Source organism: Phocoena sinus, chromosome 3 (genome assembly GCF_008692025.1).
Source record: "Phocoena sinus isolate mPhoSin1 chromosome 3, mPhoSin1.pri, whole genome shotgun sequence".
NCBI lineage: Eukaryota > Metazoa > Chordata > Mammalia > Artiodactyla > Phocoenidae > Phocoena > Phocoena sinus.
In genome coordinates, this window is record NC_045765.1 from 154,080,744 (window position 1) to 154,097,221 (window position 16,478).

Genomic DNA, 16,478 nt, shown 5'->3' on the forward strand with positions numbered 1-16,478 from the left:
AATAGCTCAATTTCATTTCTTTTTAAGGCTGAGTAATATTCCATTGTGTATATGTGCCACATCTTCTTTATCCATTCATCTGATGATGGGCGCTTAGGTTGTTTCCATGTCCTGGCTATTGTAAATAGAGCTGCAATGAACATTTTGGTACATGACTCTCTTTGAATTTTGGTTTTCTCAGGGTATATGCCAAGTAGTGGGATTGCTGGGTCATATGGTAATTCTATTTGTAGTTTTTTAAGGAAACTCCATACTGTTCTCCACAGTGGCTGAACCAATTCACATTCCCACCAGCAGTGCAAGAGTGTCCCCTTTTCTCCACACCCTCTCCAGCATTTATTGTTTCTTGATTTTTTGATGATGGCCATTCTGACTGGTGTGAGATGATATCTCATTGTAGTTTTGATTTGCATTTCTCTAATGATTAATGATGTTGAGCATTCTTTCATGTGTTTGTTGGCATTCTGTATATCTTCTTTGGAGAAATGTCTATTTAGGTCTTCTGCCCATTTTTGGATGGGGTTGTTTGTATTTTTGTTATTGAGCTGCATGAGCTGCTTGTAAATTTTGGAGATTAATCCTTTGTCAGTTGCTTCATTTGCAAATGTTTTCTCCCATTCTGAGGGTTGTCTTTTGGTCTTGGTTATGGTTTCCTTTGCTGTGCAAAAGCTTTGAAGTTTCATTAGGTCCCATTTGTTTATTTTTGTTTTTATTTCCATTACTCTAGGAGGTGGGTCAGAAAGGATCTTGCTGTGATTTATGTCATAGAGTGTTCTTCCTATGTTTTCTTCTAAGAGTTTGATAGTTTCTGGCCTTACATTTAGGTCTTTAATCCATTTTGAGCTTATTTTTGTGTATGGTGTTAGGGAGTGATCTAATCTCATACTTTTACATGTACCTGTCCAGTTTTCCCAGCACCATTTATTGAAGAGGCTGTCCTTTCTCCACTGTACATTCCTGCCTCCTTTATCAAAGATAAGGTGTCCATATGTGCGTGGGTTTATCTCTGGGCTTTCTATCCTGTTCCACTGATCTATCTTTCTGTTTTTGTGCCAGTACCATACTGTCTTGATTACTGTTGCTTTGTAATATAGTCTGAAGTCAGGGAGCCTTATTCCTCCAGCTCCTTTTTTCGTTCTAAAGATTGCTTTGGCTATTCGGGGTCTTTTGTGTTTCCATACAAATTGCGAAATTTTTTGTTCTAGTTCTGTGAAAAATGCCAGTGGTAGTTTGATAGGGATTGCATTGAATCTGTAGATTGCTTTGGGTAGTAGAGTCATTTTCACAATGTTGATTCTTCCCATCCAAGAACATGGTATATCTCTCCATCTATTTGTATCATCTTTAATTTCTTTCATCAGTGTCTTATAATTTTCTGCATACAGGTCTTTCGTATCCTTAGGTAGGTTTATTCCTAGATATTTTATTCTTTTTGTTGCAATGGTAAATGGGAGTGTTTTCTTGATTTCACTTTCAGATTTTTCATCATTAGTATATAGGAATGCCAGAGATTTCTGTGCATTAATTTTGTATCCTGCTACTTTACCAAATTCATTGATTAGCTCTAGTAGTTTTCTGGTAGCATCTTTAGGATTCTCTATGTATAGTATCATGTCATCTGCAAACAGTGACAGCTTTACTTCTTTTCCGATTTGGATTCCTTTTATTGCCTTTTCTTCTCTGATTGCTGTGGCTAAAACTTCCAAAACTATGTTGAATAAGAGTGGTGAGAGTGGGCAACCTTGTCTTGTTCCTGATTTTAGTGGAAATGCTTTCAGTTTTTCACCATTGAGGATGATGTTTGCTGTGGGCTTGTCATATATGGCTTTTATTATGTTTAGGAAAGTTCCATCTATGCCTACTTTCTGGAGGGTTTTTATCATAAATGGGTGTTGAATTTTGTCGAAAGCTTTCTCTGCATCTATTGAGATGATCATATGGTTTTTCTCCTTCAATTTGTTAATATAGTTTATCACATTGATAGATTTGCGTATATTGAAGAATCCTTGCATTCCTGGAATAAACCCCACTTGATCATGGTGTATGATCCTTTTAATGTGCTGTTGGATTCTGTTTGCTAGTATTTTGTTGAGGATTTTTGCATCTATGTTCATCAGTGATATTGGCCTGTAGTTTTCTTTCTTTGTGACATCCTTGTCTGGTTTCGGTATCAAGGTGATGGTGGCTTCGTAGAAGGAATTTGGGAGTGTTCCTCCCTCTGCTATATTTTGGAAGAGTTTGAGAAGGATAGGTGTTAGCTCTTCTCTAAACGTTTGATAGAATTCACCTGTGAAGCCATCTGGTCCTGGGCTTTTGTTTGTTGGAAGGTTTTTAATCACAGTTTCAATTTCAGTGCTTGTGATTGGTCTGTTCATATTTTCTATTTCTTCCTGATTCAGTCTTGGCAGGTTGTGCATTTCTAAGAATTTGTCCATTTCTTCCAGATTGTCCATTTTATTGGCATAGAGTTGCTTGTAGTAATCTCTCATGATTTTTTTTATTTCTGCAGTGTCAGTTGTTACTTCTCCTTTTTCATTTCTAATTCTATTGATTTGAGTCTTCTCCCTTTTTTTCTTGATGAGTCTGGCTAGTGGTTTATCTATTTTGCTTATCTTCTCAAAGAACCAGCTTTTAGTTTTATTGATCTTTGCTATTGTTTCCTTCATTTCTTTTTCATTTATTTCTGATCTGATTTTTATGATTTCTTTCCTTCTGCTAGCTTTGGGGCTTTTTTGTTCTTCTTTCTCTAATTGCTTGAGGTGCAAGGTTAGGTTGTTTATTCGAGATGTTTCCTGCTTCTTAAGGTGGGCTTGTATTGCTATAAACTTCCCCCTTAGAACTGCTTTTGCTGCATCCCATAGGTTTTGGGTCGTTGTGTCTCCATTGTCATTTGTTTCTAGGTATTTTTTTATTTCCTCTTTGATTTCTTCAGTGATCACTTCATTATTAAGTAGTGTATTGTTTAGCCTCCATGTGTTTGTATTTTTTACAGATCTTTTCCTGTAATTGATATCTAGTCTCATGGCGTTGTGGTCGGAAAAGATACTTGATACAATTTCAGTTTTCTTAAATTTACCAAGGCTTGATTTGTGACCCAAGATATGATCTATCCTGGAGAATGTTCCATGAGCACTTGAGAAAAATGTGTATTCTGTTGTTTTTGGATGGAGTGTCCTATAAATATCAATTAAGTCCATCTTGTTTAATGTATCATTTAAAGCTTGTGTTTCCTTATTTATTTTCATTTTGGATGATCTGTCCATGGGTGAAAGTGGGGTGTTAAAGTCCCCTACTAGTGAATGTGTTACTGTTGATCTCCCCTTTTATGGTTGTTAGTATTTGCCTTATGTATTGAGGTGCTCCTATGTTGGGTGCATAAATATTTACAATTGTTATATCTTCTTCTTGGATCGATCCCTTGATCATTATGTAGTGTCCTTCTTTGTCCCTTTTAATAGTCCTTATTTTAAAGTCTATTTTGTCTGATATGAGAATTGCTACTCCAGCTTTCTTTTGGTTTCCATTTGCATGGAATATCTTTTTCCATCCCCTTACTTTCAGTCTGTATGTGTCTCTAGTTCTGAAGTGGGTCTCTTGTAGACAGCATATATAAGGGTCTTGTTTTTGTATCCATTCAGCCAATCTGTGTCTTTTGGTGGGAGCATTTAGTCCATTTACATTTAAGGTAATTATTGATATGTATGTTCCTATTTCCATTTTATATATTGTTTTGGGTTCGCTACTATAGGTCATTTCCTTCTCTTGTGTTTCGTGTCTAGAGAAGTTCCTTTAGCATTTGTTGTAAAGCTGGTTTGGTGGTGCTGAACTCTCTCAGCTTTTGCTTGTCTGTAAAGGTTTTAATTTCTCCATCAAATGTGAATGAGATCCTTGCTGGGTAGAGTAGTCTTGGTTGCAGGCTATTCTCCTTCATCACTTTCAGTATGTCCTGCCACTCCCTTCTGGCTTGTAGGGTTTCTGCTGAGAGATCCGCTGTTAACCTTATGGGGATTCCCTTGTGTGTTATTTGTTGTTTTTCCCTTGCTGCTTTTAATATGCTTTCTTTGTATTTAATTTTTGACAGTTTGATTAATATGTGTCTTGGCGTGTTTCTCCTTGTATTTATCCTGTATGGGACCCTCTGTGCTTCCTGGACTTGATTAACTATTTCCTTTCCCATATTAGGGAAGTTTTCAACTATAATCTCTTCAAATATTTTCTCAGTCCCTTTCTTTCTTTCTTCTTCTTCTGGAACCCCTATAATTCGAATGTTGGTGCATTTCATGTTGTCCCAGAGGTCTCTGAGACTGTCCTCAGTTCTTTTCATTCTTTTTTCTTTATTCTGCTCTGCAGTAGTTATTTCCACTACTTTATCTTCCAGGTCACTTATCCGTTCTTCTGCCTCAGTTATTCTGCTATTGATCCTATCTAGAGTGATTTTAATTTCATTTATTGCATTGTTCATCGTTGCTTGTTTCATCTTTAGTTCTTGTAGGTCCTTGTTAACTGTTTCTTGCATTTTGTCCATTCTACTTCCAAGATTTTGGATCATCCTTACTATCATTATTCTGAATTCTTTTTCAGGTAGATTGCCTATTTCCTCTTCATTTGTTAGGTCTGGTGGGTTTTTATCTTGCTCCTTCATCTGCTGTGTGTTTTTCTGTCTTCTCATTTTGCTTATCTTACTGTGTTTGGGGTCTCCTTTTTGCAGGCTGCACTTTCGTAGTTCCCGTTGTTTTTGATGTCTGTCTCCAGTGGCTAAGGTTGTTTCAGTGGGTTGTGTAGGCTTCCTGGTGGAGGGGACTAGTGCCTGTGTTGTGCTGGATGAGGCTGGATCTTGTCTCTCTAGTGGGCAGGTTCACGTCTGGTGGTGTGTTTTGGGGTGTCTGTGGCCTTATTATGATTTTAGGCAGCCTCTCTGCTAATGGGTGGGGTTGTGTTCCTGTTTTGCTAGTTGTTTGGCATAGGTTGTCCAGCACTGTGGCTTGCTGGCCGTTGAGTGAAGCTGGGTGCTGGTGTTAAGATGGAGGACTCTGGGAGATTTCCGCCGTTTAATATTATGTGGAGCTGGGAGGTCTCTTGTTGACCAGTGACCTGAAGTTGGCTCTCCTACCTCAGAGGCAGAGCCCTGACTCCTGGCTGGAGCACCAAGAGCCTTTCATCCACACGGCTCAGAATAAAAGGGAGAAAAAGTAGAGAGAATTAGTAGAAGTATGAGGAAAGAAAGAAGGAAAGGAGGAAAGGAAGGAAGGAAGAAAGAAGCAAAGAAGGAAAGAAAGGAGGGAGGGAGGGAGGGAGGGAGGAAGGAAGGAAGGAGGGAAAGAAGGAAAAAAAGACAGAAAGAAAGATGATACAGTAAAAATAAAATAAAGTATAATATAGTTATTGAATTAAAAAATATTTAGAAAAAAAAAAAAGGGACGGATAGAACCTTAGGACAAATGTTGGAAGCAAAGCTATACAGAGAAAATCTTACACAGAAGCATACACATACACCTTCACAAAAAGAGGTAAAGGGGGAAAAATCATAAATCCTGCTCCCTGAGACCACCTCCTCAATTTGGGGTGATTCGTTGTCTAAAGGAGGGAGGGAAGGAAGGAAAGAAAGAAAGAACGAAGGTAAAGTATAATAAAGTTATTACAATTAAACTTAATTATTAAGAAAAAGAATTTTTAAAAAAAAGTCATGGACGGATAGAGCCCTAGGACAAATGGTGGAAGCTAGAGTATACAGACTAGATGTCACACAGGAGCATACACGTACACCTTCACAAAAAGAGGAAAAGGGAAAAAAATCATAGATTTCGCTCCTAAATTCCACCTCTTCAATTTGGGATCATTCCTTGTCTATTCAGGTATTCCACAGATGCAGGGTATATCAAGTTGATTGTGGAGCTTTAATCCGCTGCTTCTGTGGCTGCTGGGAGAGATTTCCCTTTCTCTTCTTTGTTTTCACAGCTCACAGGAGCTCAGCTTTGGATTTGGCCCTGCCTCTGCGTGTAGGTCGCTGGAGGGCGTCTGTTTTTTCGCTCAGACAGGACGGGGTTAAAGGAGCCGCTGAGAGCGGCTGGGCCCGTGAGCCGTGGCCGCTGAGCCTGCGCGTCCGGAGCCTGTCCTCCGCAACGGGAGAGGCCACAACAGTGAGAGGCCCGCGTAACGCAAAAAAAAAAAAAAAAAAAAAAAAAAAAGGAGCCGCTGATTCGGGGCCTCCGGCTCACTCAGGCCGGGGGTTGGGGGATGGGGGAAGGAGGGGCACTGCGTGCGGGGCGGGCCTGCAGCAGCAGAGGCAGCGTGACGTTGCGGCAGAGGCCGGCGTGACGTTGCACCAGCCTGAGGCCCGCCGTGCGCTGTCCCGGGGAAGTTGTCCCTGGATCCCGGGAACCTGGCAGTGGCGGGCTGCACAGGCTCCGCGGAAGAGGGGTGTGGAGAGTGACCTGTGCTCGCACACAGGCCCCTTGGTGGCGGCAGCAGCAGCCTTAGCGTCTCCCGCTCGTCTCTGGGGTCCGCGGTTTTAGCCGCGGCTCGCGCCCGTCTCTGGAGTTTGCGCTTTCAGCCGCGGCTCGCGCCCGTCTCGGGGGCTCGCGCCCTCAGCCGCGGCTCGCGCCCGTCTCTGGGGTTTGCGCTTTCAGCCGCGGCTCGTGCCCGTCTCGGGGGCTCGCGCCCTCAGCCGCGGCTCGCGCCCGTCTCTGGGGTTCGCGCTTTTAGCCGCGGCTCGCGCCCGTCTCTGGAGTTCCTTTAAGCAGCGCTCTTAAACCCCTCTCCTCGCGCACCAGGAGACAAAGAGGGAAGAAAAAGTCTCTTGCCTCTTCGGCCGGTGCAGGCTTTTCCCCGAACTCCCTCCCGGCTAGTCGTGGTGCACTAACCCCTTCAGGCTATGTTCAAGCCGCCAACCCCAGTCCTCTCCCTGAGCTCCGTCCAAAACCAAAACCCGAGCCTCAGCTCGCAGCCCCGCCCGCCCCGGTGGGTGAGCAGCAAGCCTCTCGGGTTGGTGAGTGCTGGTCGGCACCGATCGTCTGTGCAGGAATCTCCCCGCTTTGCCCTCCGCACCCGTCGCTGTGCACCACTCCGCGGTCCCGAAACTCCCCCCTCTGCCTCCCGCAGTCTCCGCCCGCGGAGGGGCTTCCTAGTGTGTGGAAACTTTTCCTCCTTCACAGCTCCCTCCCACTGGTGCAGGTGCCGTCCTTATTCTTTTGTCTCTGTTTTTTCTTTTGCCCTACCCAGTTACGTGGGGAGTTTCTTGCCTTTTGGGAGGTCTGAGGTCTTCTGCCAGCCTTCAGTAGGAGTTCTGTAGGAGTTGTTCCACGTGTGGATGTATTTCTGGTGTATCCGTGGGGAGGAAGGCGATCTCCGCGTCTTACTCTTCCGCCATCTTCCAGGAAAACATTTTTTTAAATCCAGTATTTTGGTCAGAGATTGGTGTCTGAGCTCTGGGAGACAACTTTCCTACCTCTTTAATGTTCTGGAATGTACAGAAAATTATAATACATTACAGTGGGCATATACTGGAAATAATTTGGGGGACTTGGGAGCATCCATATATGGTTTGGTAAAATTTAATTCTGTGCATTATATATTACAGTAAAAACTAAAATACAAAATATTAAGGGATATAGTAAATATCAAATATAAAGAAGATTTTAAAACAAATTATTAACAGTTTTAAAACAGCTTGCTTCCATTAATAAACATTTTCATATCAGGTTTTACACTGGAAATGACCTCATGTAGTTTTTTATAATAAATTTTAATAATGGTCTCTTCAAAGTTTAGATAGACACAACTATCATTTTTACATAACTAAAATATTTTACATGTCTTTTTACCATCTTTTAAAAATTTACAACAGATGAAATTAAATGATTTAATACCTTCACTTTATTTTCTATGAGCAACTGTAGCATTTCAACTTCTTGAACTTTTAAATGAATTAAATGAATTTGAATCCACTTAATGTATGAATCAAATCTATTTGAATGTATTAATATCAAGAATTTAAAATTACTGAGAAGTCCCATTTTGCAGCACATCCATCTTGGCAGGGTAGTAACCCTGGGAGTTTGTTTGGATAATATTAAAAGGGACGACAGCTGCAAAGATACAAGACTGCTGCCTGGAACTGAACCAGCTAGGACACCACTAGCGGCCATATTTCTTGGACTATGTGTTGTCCTCCTTGGCTCCTGGAACATGAACCCATCTGTTGATTCCAAGGGTCATTTGTCTAAGATACTCTTGAAATAAATGCTCAGAGGTGAGAAGTTCTTGGCTATAGTCAGCATAAAGTGACAAAGTACTGAATGCCAAACCTAGCTCACATGCTTTCTAATTTCTGGGCTCATGGGACACAGTGTCAGACCATGTTCTGGTAGAACCACAAACTGAAGACTCCCCACAAGGTTTATTGTACCTGAAAGCAACAAACTGAGGGGATACCTGTTACCCCAGCACCTGTCCAGCTTTCCTGAGATAGCTTGCATTTGTAGTCTATTAACATTTTCATATCAGTAAAAATGAAGAATAATTTCTTATTGAATACTTATTAATTTTTTGAAGAGACATAAAGGCATTTTTCAAATGTGTACCTCTTGCCTAGAATGATTACATTCTATTTAAATAAAAGCTTATTTAACATTCTCACAAAATATTATAAATTAGGTACTTTGGTTAGCTCTGTTTCACAAAAGGGGAAATTTAAGTGCAGAAAACTTGCCCCCCAAAATAGAGCTAGGGAACAACCTCAGGCACTCTAGTATCAGGGTCTATGCTCAGAGCTCAGTCTCAACTCTACTGTCTTTTTTTTTTTTTTTTTTTGGCCGTGCCCCATGGGATCATAGCTCCCCAACCAGGAATCAAACCTGTGCCCCCTGCAGTGGAAGTGTGGAGTCTTAACCACTGGACCGCCAGGGAAGTCCCTCTACTGCCTTATTTTAACTAATAACCAAAGGTGGAAAATATGTTTAAGGAGAAGGAATCTGGATACTACTTCACAAAAACAGGTAGAGGAGAAAATATATACCTGACATTTTTGGCTCTTATACAGACCAATCAGCCCAAGCAGTGTACCCAGAAGAAAAATTCACAATTTGCCTCATTTTTCTCAGAAATATTTACCATTTTTCTTCCATCTTGCCTTGCCGTTAGTTTCTCAAATCTTTATCATCCTAGTGCCCAACGAGGTTGCTCCTTTCCCCGTGTCAACTGATAATCCAATTCAGACACTTTTTACCTACTTATGTCCATAATCCTTGACCAAGATTTTGAGTACTTAAACTGTGTATCATCCACAAAGAGTTATACTGAATTGAGTGAATTGTTGGCATGGAATCCTTTATTTCTTAAGTACTGCATAACAAAGACATGTAGGTCGAAAGCTGATTACACCTAGATGTATGGTAATAATTTACCTTATGATTCATTGTAGTTTCTTCATCATTCTTCATTATTATTAGGAGTTTAGTTAGTGACTTAACTCAAAAAGTTTTAGAGTTGATAAGTAAGGGATACGGTAAATGAAACTTTCTTATAGCTCAAATGATCTGCTAAATTACAAACACACAATATTTCCTAGAGTAGGTATTAATACTACTTAGTGAATCAAAATTACATATTTAGCATTTTGTTCTGATTTACTGTCTCTTCCCTAACAAAGAGATTGACGATTTGACTTATGCTTTCCATTGAATGATGTCATAGTTATAAATGAGAAGTATATCCCTGCCTCCTGGATTCTTATTTCACTTGCAAGATAATATCAAAAAGATAAAATGTATTGATCATATAAGAAACATCCTTCAAAATGTAACTAATTACATGAATGAATGTAATCATTTCTTAATTTTAAATCTCAAAATTTAAAAACTGACTCCCACTAGCAAAATGTTTAAATAACAATTCAGGAGTGAAACAAAAGTTTGAATTTAACTTTTGGAGCTATAGCATAAAGGTAATGTAATTATGAGATATTACCAAATAGGTTATCTAATAAATATGTATTGCTTGAGTATTAGTTTCTGAATACTTTATAGAAAACATTCTAAAAATCAAAATATTATTGAAAAATAGGTATTTTCATCTCTGTCAATTAACATGAAATAGTAATCATTATGAACCAAAACCAAACTTCTCACTGTAATGGGAAGTCAACGATCTAAAAAATGCAGAGTGAACAGGTACATTATACAGATTAAATGGCCAGTACTGTTAGGAATGTACAGCACAGCATTAACACAAAAGTCTTGCACAATATTTTCCTGAACTTGTGGTTTTTTGAACTGGGTTTAAATCTGAACTGAGCACGGCCACACGATATTAGAGCAAAAAATATAATGCTGGAATGCACTGAACCCCTGGATTGGGGGAGAATTTATTTCTGGTCACCTAGCAAGCCAATCTAAGACCTGCCCCCTTAACAAATGTTTGTGATGTTTGCGTACATTACACAGTATTATTAACTATAGGCACACTGTTGTACAACAGATCTCTAGAACCTATTTATCGAGCAAAACTGAATTTTTATACCCATTGAAGAGCAACTCCTCGTTTCCTCCTCCCCCCAGTACCTGGAAATCACGATTCTAATATCTATTTCTGTGAGTTTGATTTATTTTAGAAGCCTGAGATAAGTGGAGTAGAAGTATTTGTCCTGTGACAAGCTTATTTTACTTAGCATAATGTGCTCCATTTTCACCCAAGTTTCACATACGACAGGATTTCCTTCTTTTTTTTAAGGCTGAATAACATCCCATTGTATGTTTTAAAGGGAAGTACAACATTGGGATGTTAATCGAATGTACAAGCACTGATATAGACATTTTCTATTTTTCTTTTATTGTTAGTATTTTCTTTTGCGCACAGGTAGATACACCTGACATATCTTCAAATAAATGGTTTAGAATTTGTGTATTTGCTAAGCAGAATTAAGAGCCCTCCTGTGGCCACAGTCATGTATTTAACATGAGACCAGTCACCCTGGTGTGTGTGTGTGTGTTTGCGTGCATGTGTGTGTGTTTTCTCCAGCCAATTTAAGCTAAATAGATGCTAGCAAAAGAGTAGCAACAGAGTTATATTTAATTAGGGGCAAGGCTTTCCCAAGTAAGGGTAAAAGAGCAGGTAAGGGGATAGGAGTTGACAGTATTAAAGGGAGAGATTCTATGGTTTCCATGATATTTGATTTTTGAAAGAATAGAAGTCAGTACATAAGGGGCAGATGTGCTAAAAGGAGTTACAAGCAAGAGGGGGAGAGATTGCACCTGCTCACAAATCAAATGTGAAGCCTTCCCTGGAAAACCAATATGAAATTTAAATTTATTCCCAGAAATCTTTATTTTGCCCTCTGCTTTATTTTCCTCTATAGCATTTATTGCATTTTAATATAGTAAATAGTATTTATTTTCATAAACTATATCTCCATTCTCACACCTCCTAGAAATATAAGCTTGCTTTTTTATCCCCCCAATGTTTTATCGAAGAGTTTTAAGAATATAATATTGTGCTGTAATCACTATACCTGTCGTAAGACTAGCTCAGAGAAGCGATGGTTATATTGTGTTCTAAAACCTAAGGATAAGCAAAAAATAGAGAAGCTGCGATTAGAATTGCTGAGTTCATTAAACTGAGAATAGAATGTATATTTATTCTCCTCTCTAACCTCTGCTAGTCAGGCATTTCTTTGGAGTTGAGGCAAAGGTTGAGGCTAAAAGGACAAAAGAGGCAGGTGAGACTGGCCTTACAGACCCTAGAGATAGAGAAGTTCCTTCAGAAGTCAAGGAATGACTATTTTTGTCAAGGAGATATTTCCTAATTATATTTACAAATTAGGCATGCACCCTCTTTGTTCTCATCAAGTCCTATTTCTTTAGAAGCTCCTTCCAGAAAAGAATACCCCTCAGTAAGGAGGGTAAAATAATACATATAATTATTTTTCTGAGCATTTATCCTTAGTTTTATTATCTTGCCTTTATTTTCATTTAGTTGGAATCAAATTATTTCCTCATAAAACAGGACAATAATACTATTACAGCTCTTGTTTTATAGTTTGAAGACTAATATTCTATATAACCATACCCTGAATTTCAGGATTTGTAAAGTCAGAAATAAATATTTTTACACTGGAGGATGGAGTGGAAGAAGAAATACTACGCACTATAGACAACCTTTCCTATCACCTTGACTTCATTATATTCTAGTGGAAAAATAAACAGCTCAAACTTGGATTACTGTGATTCGTTTTGAATGTTCAAAAAGGTGCAAACACAATTCAATAATCCAATTCATATTACATTATCAAAATAGAGGAATCGCTTAGCATTCAAGATTCCATTATCGTAAAGCTAAGAGAATACCATTAGTCACAAAACTAAGTTTTTTTGGCATTGTCCTTTATGTAGCATTAGAAACTTAATCACAGATACCAGAATATTATGTGATTATTTCAAAGCTAATCTGGATTAAAATTCATTAAATTCATGAAATGTATGGAGTTTCCTGAAGCAATTTTTTTTACATTTCTGGATTTTCCAGATGACTATTTTGATACTGTGATTTATAAGAAATATATATTTGGTGTTTACCCCCTTTCTGGCACAGAGCTCCCAAATCCCTGGGAATTTCTTAAGTGAGAGGGCAACAAAGGTGTCTTTTGTTACATTAATGAGGGGACTTTGGGACCTTACCTCAGGTTGGGGTCTGGTTACCAGGAAAATCATCTATGTCATTAGAGAGTTGAAACTTTCAGCCCATCCCCATCCCCATCTCAGGAGAGAAAAGAGGGACTGGAGGTTGAACTGATCTCCAATGACCAATGATAGACTCAGTCATACCTATGTAATGAACCCTCCGTAAACCCCAAAATAACCGGGTTAGGAGAGCTTCTGTGTTGGCGAACATGTGGAGATTTGGAGAGTGGCGTGCTTGAAGAGGGCATGGAAGCTCTGAATCCTTTCCCCATACCTTGCCCTATTCATTTCTTTCTTCTGGCTGTTCCTGAGTTATATCCTTTTATAATTAATTGGTATCTAGTAAGTAAAATGTGATATCCTAGGCTTACTGTGTCTGAAGTGAGGGTGAGGGTTCTGGTAGAACTAAGCCCTCAAACCATGGAATTTGATGGTATCTCAGGGTGGATAGTGTCAGAATTGAGTTGAACTGTAGGACACCAGCTGGTGTCCTGAGAACTGTTTAGATGTGTGTGGGGTTTTGATCTGAAATAAACAGACTGCCAGATATTTCTCCAGCAAAGATGGGATTATTTGATGAGAACAAAGAGGGTGCATGCCTAATTTGTAAATATAATTAGGAATTGTAATTCTGGGTCTGCAACTACAGCAAGCCATGTGCAAGTCCCTGCAGGGCAAGAGAAGAACACTTTTATAGAGAGAGAAAAGGAAGTTGGAAGCTCTATAGTAAACGAAGGGCCCATGGCTTTTCACTGGCTGAGTCCTTGCCAGGAAAGAAGATGAGTCCTTCAACTTCTCTCCCTACACACATATACTGGAAATTGGTTCTCAGAGAATAAATAACTATATATTCAATAATGTAGATTATTAAAAAACAAAATTCAACTGAGTAAATCTGAAGATTAAATTGGCTTTATTTAATGATTCATGAATCAGGCAGCATCCCAACTAGCAAGGAGAGAGGAGCTCCAAGGAATTGTACAAAATATAAGATTTTTATAGGCAGGAGCGGGAAGGGAAAAGGAGAAAGTAGATTACCTCATCATCCTTTGGGGGTAGAAGGGCCTATGTGGTAGATTACCTCACTGGTGCTGACCAGAAAATTCCAGACCAACTGGTTAAGACTACATTCCTGGGGGAGATTATAACTACAATTTGATTAGGAATTAAGTCTTGATTTGCTGACATGGCGCTTAGCACAAGTGACTCCATTTTGAGCCTAGCATTACTTTTTTTAACAAATATATGAGAATGTAATTTTCCTAGAACTTTTGCATCATATTGCAGATGTACTGGCAGAGGAATTTAATGAAATATGCATAGCCAAGCTCAAATTATCTTAAGCATAAGCAAATGTTATCTTCAAATCTTTCTCGTGTTTCATGGACATATGCAAATAGTGTAGAAAACTATTTCAATATGTGATTTACTAGAATAGCAATCATTTGGATATTTAAGGAGTATATATTAGCAGGTCCTATGGATTTATTGTGATTTACAGTGGGAGACTGCAGACAGCACATGAGAGATGTTTGTGTATTTTCCCTCCACATCTAAATTTAAGAACTTCAGTAATGTTTGCATAATTCCGTACTGTTTCTTCATGTATTTGATTGTTAAAGAGACCCATGCTGTTAATATCACCTAGCTTAGATGATATTATTTTTTCTTTAGAGAGAATACCATAAATGCCTGTCTTAGTCATCTTAGGTTGCCATAACAAAATACCACAGACTGGGTTGTTCAAACAACAGAAATGTATTTTCTCACAGTTCTGGAAGCTGGAAGTCTAAGATCAGGGTGACAGCATAGTTGATTTATGAGTGCTCTCTTCCCTAGCTTACATATGGCTACCTTTTAGCTGTATCCCCACATGGCTTTTCCTGGCACATGCAGGTACAGAGAGAGAATGAGCTCTTTTGTTATTGCTTCTTATAAGGACACAAATTCTATTGGATCAGGGCCCCACTCTTACTGCCTTACTAAACCTTAATTACTTCTTTAGAAATCCCTCTTTAAAATATCACCACACCGGGGTTTAAGGTTTCAATGTGTGAATTTGGGGCTGGGGCAGGATACGAACATTCAGTCCAAACCAATGCCAGAGCACATCATTTTGATTGTGATAGTTTGTACACAGAATTCACCTTGGAGAAATCCAGGTCATCTGTGAAACAGGCACAGAGTGGATATTATACAAAAGGTTTCTTTGGCAATTTTTGGAAAATTTTAACTATGATTATAAATTGCCATTGAACATATATATTTTATCTAGTATGGCTCACTGAATTTTTACTTGGATAATTGCCACACCACCTAAAATTTATTTACTATGTTTAAATAGCCTTGGTATATAATTCTCTTCTAGCACTAAAATAATCAAGATCATATTTATTTTATACAATTATAATTAACTCCAAAATTCAAACTTTTTTGTTTACATACAAATTTAAAATGGCATGCAAAAATTTCTGCTTTGTAAATGTATAATATAGCTCTACAATAATTTATATTTCCTTGCCTACGTCACGTGCCTTTGTTTTATTACTGGGCAGTGTTAGTAAGGTCAGTGACAATCTTCTGGATTTCTATGCAGTCACCTTCACGTCACCAGGCCTTCCAAATCACTAGCTCCCATTCTCTGCTCCTGACTTCTGTCTGGAGGGAGTTAATGTCTTTCTCTCTGTGTCCTGTTCAGTCTTCACCTCAGCAGTCTCAATACTGTTTTCTAGGGGTTAGATTATCACCTGTGAACTTTTTCATAGATGTTTTTGGTGACCTTACTTTGATACATTGTTTGCTTAAAATGTGCACATTAACTATACTGGATAGTTAAGATATAGATACTCTGCAGGTATGATGGAGAAGTGCTATAAAAAGAAACCCCTGTGCAGGAAACAACAGCTCCTTGTGTGAGTGATTATTCATGCACAGATAAATCAAGAAGTAAGTGAAATTAACAACCTGGATGCATAAAAATAGATCAGTCATTCATTTTTTCAAAGACCATTGTTTTTCCAATGGACTATCGGGAAAAACTGATAAAACAAACAAACAAAGAGGAGATTGTGAATTTAAGAAAAACAAAAATAATTTTCATTTAGCAGAGACTTTGGATAGATGAATAAACTCTGTTCATAGGAGGCAAAGGAAGTCAGATAGTTCTTGTCACTTAGAAGACAAAATAGATAAAGAAAACTTAAAATACTTCTCTAGTAAAAACATAAGAGAGATTACCTTAGAAGAAGGTTTTTAATTTTGTTTTTAGCAAAATAAAGAGGTTTTCAGTGGCTACTATTATTTTGGATAAGTATTTTACTATCAAAATGATTATTTTAAAGTATGTTGTTTTTCTTTCTTGTTGAACTTTCTATTCTCACAGTTTTCCCTTGAATTCTTCCTTTAAAAGAGAAAGTATTTTCTGAGCATATAGTATATGCCAGAGAGTCTGACAAATACATAAAAAATAGAAATGAAATCTACTGGTTCTACCCAGAAATATAAAACAGTTCTGTGTCTTCCTGAAAAAAATTATGATAGAGAATAGACACATTTGAATGTAGGGATAGAAATAAATAACTTTTAAACAGAAAAATAATGTCAGATAGCAACCAAAGTATATTAATCAGAATCTTTGTTGCAAATAGCAGATATGGTTGACAATCAGCAAATATTTCATTCGAAGAATATATTGAAAAAAAAAAACCACAGTCCCTAGGAAAATGACAGAAAACATCACCAACAACGGTAAAAAAGCAAGGAAGGCTAGAAGAGCAGAAACAGGCACCAAAGTGCTGCTGATCAGGT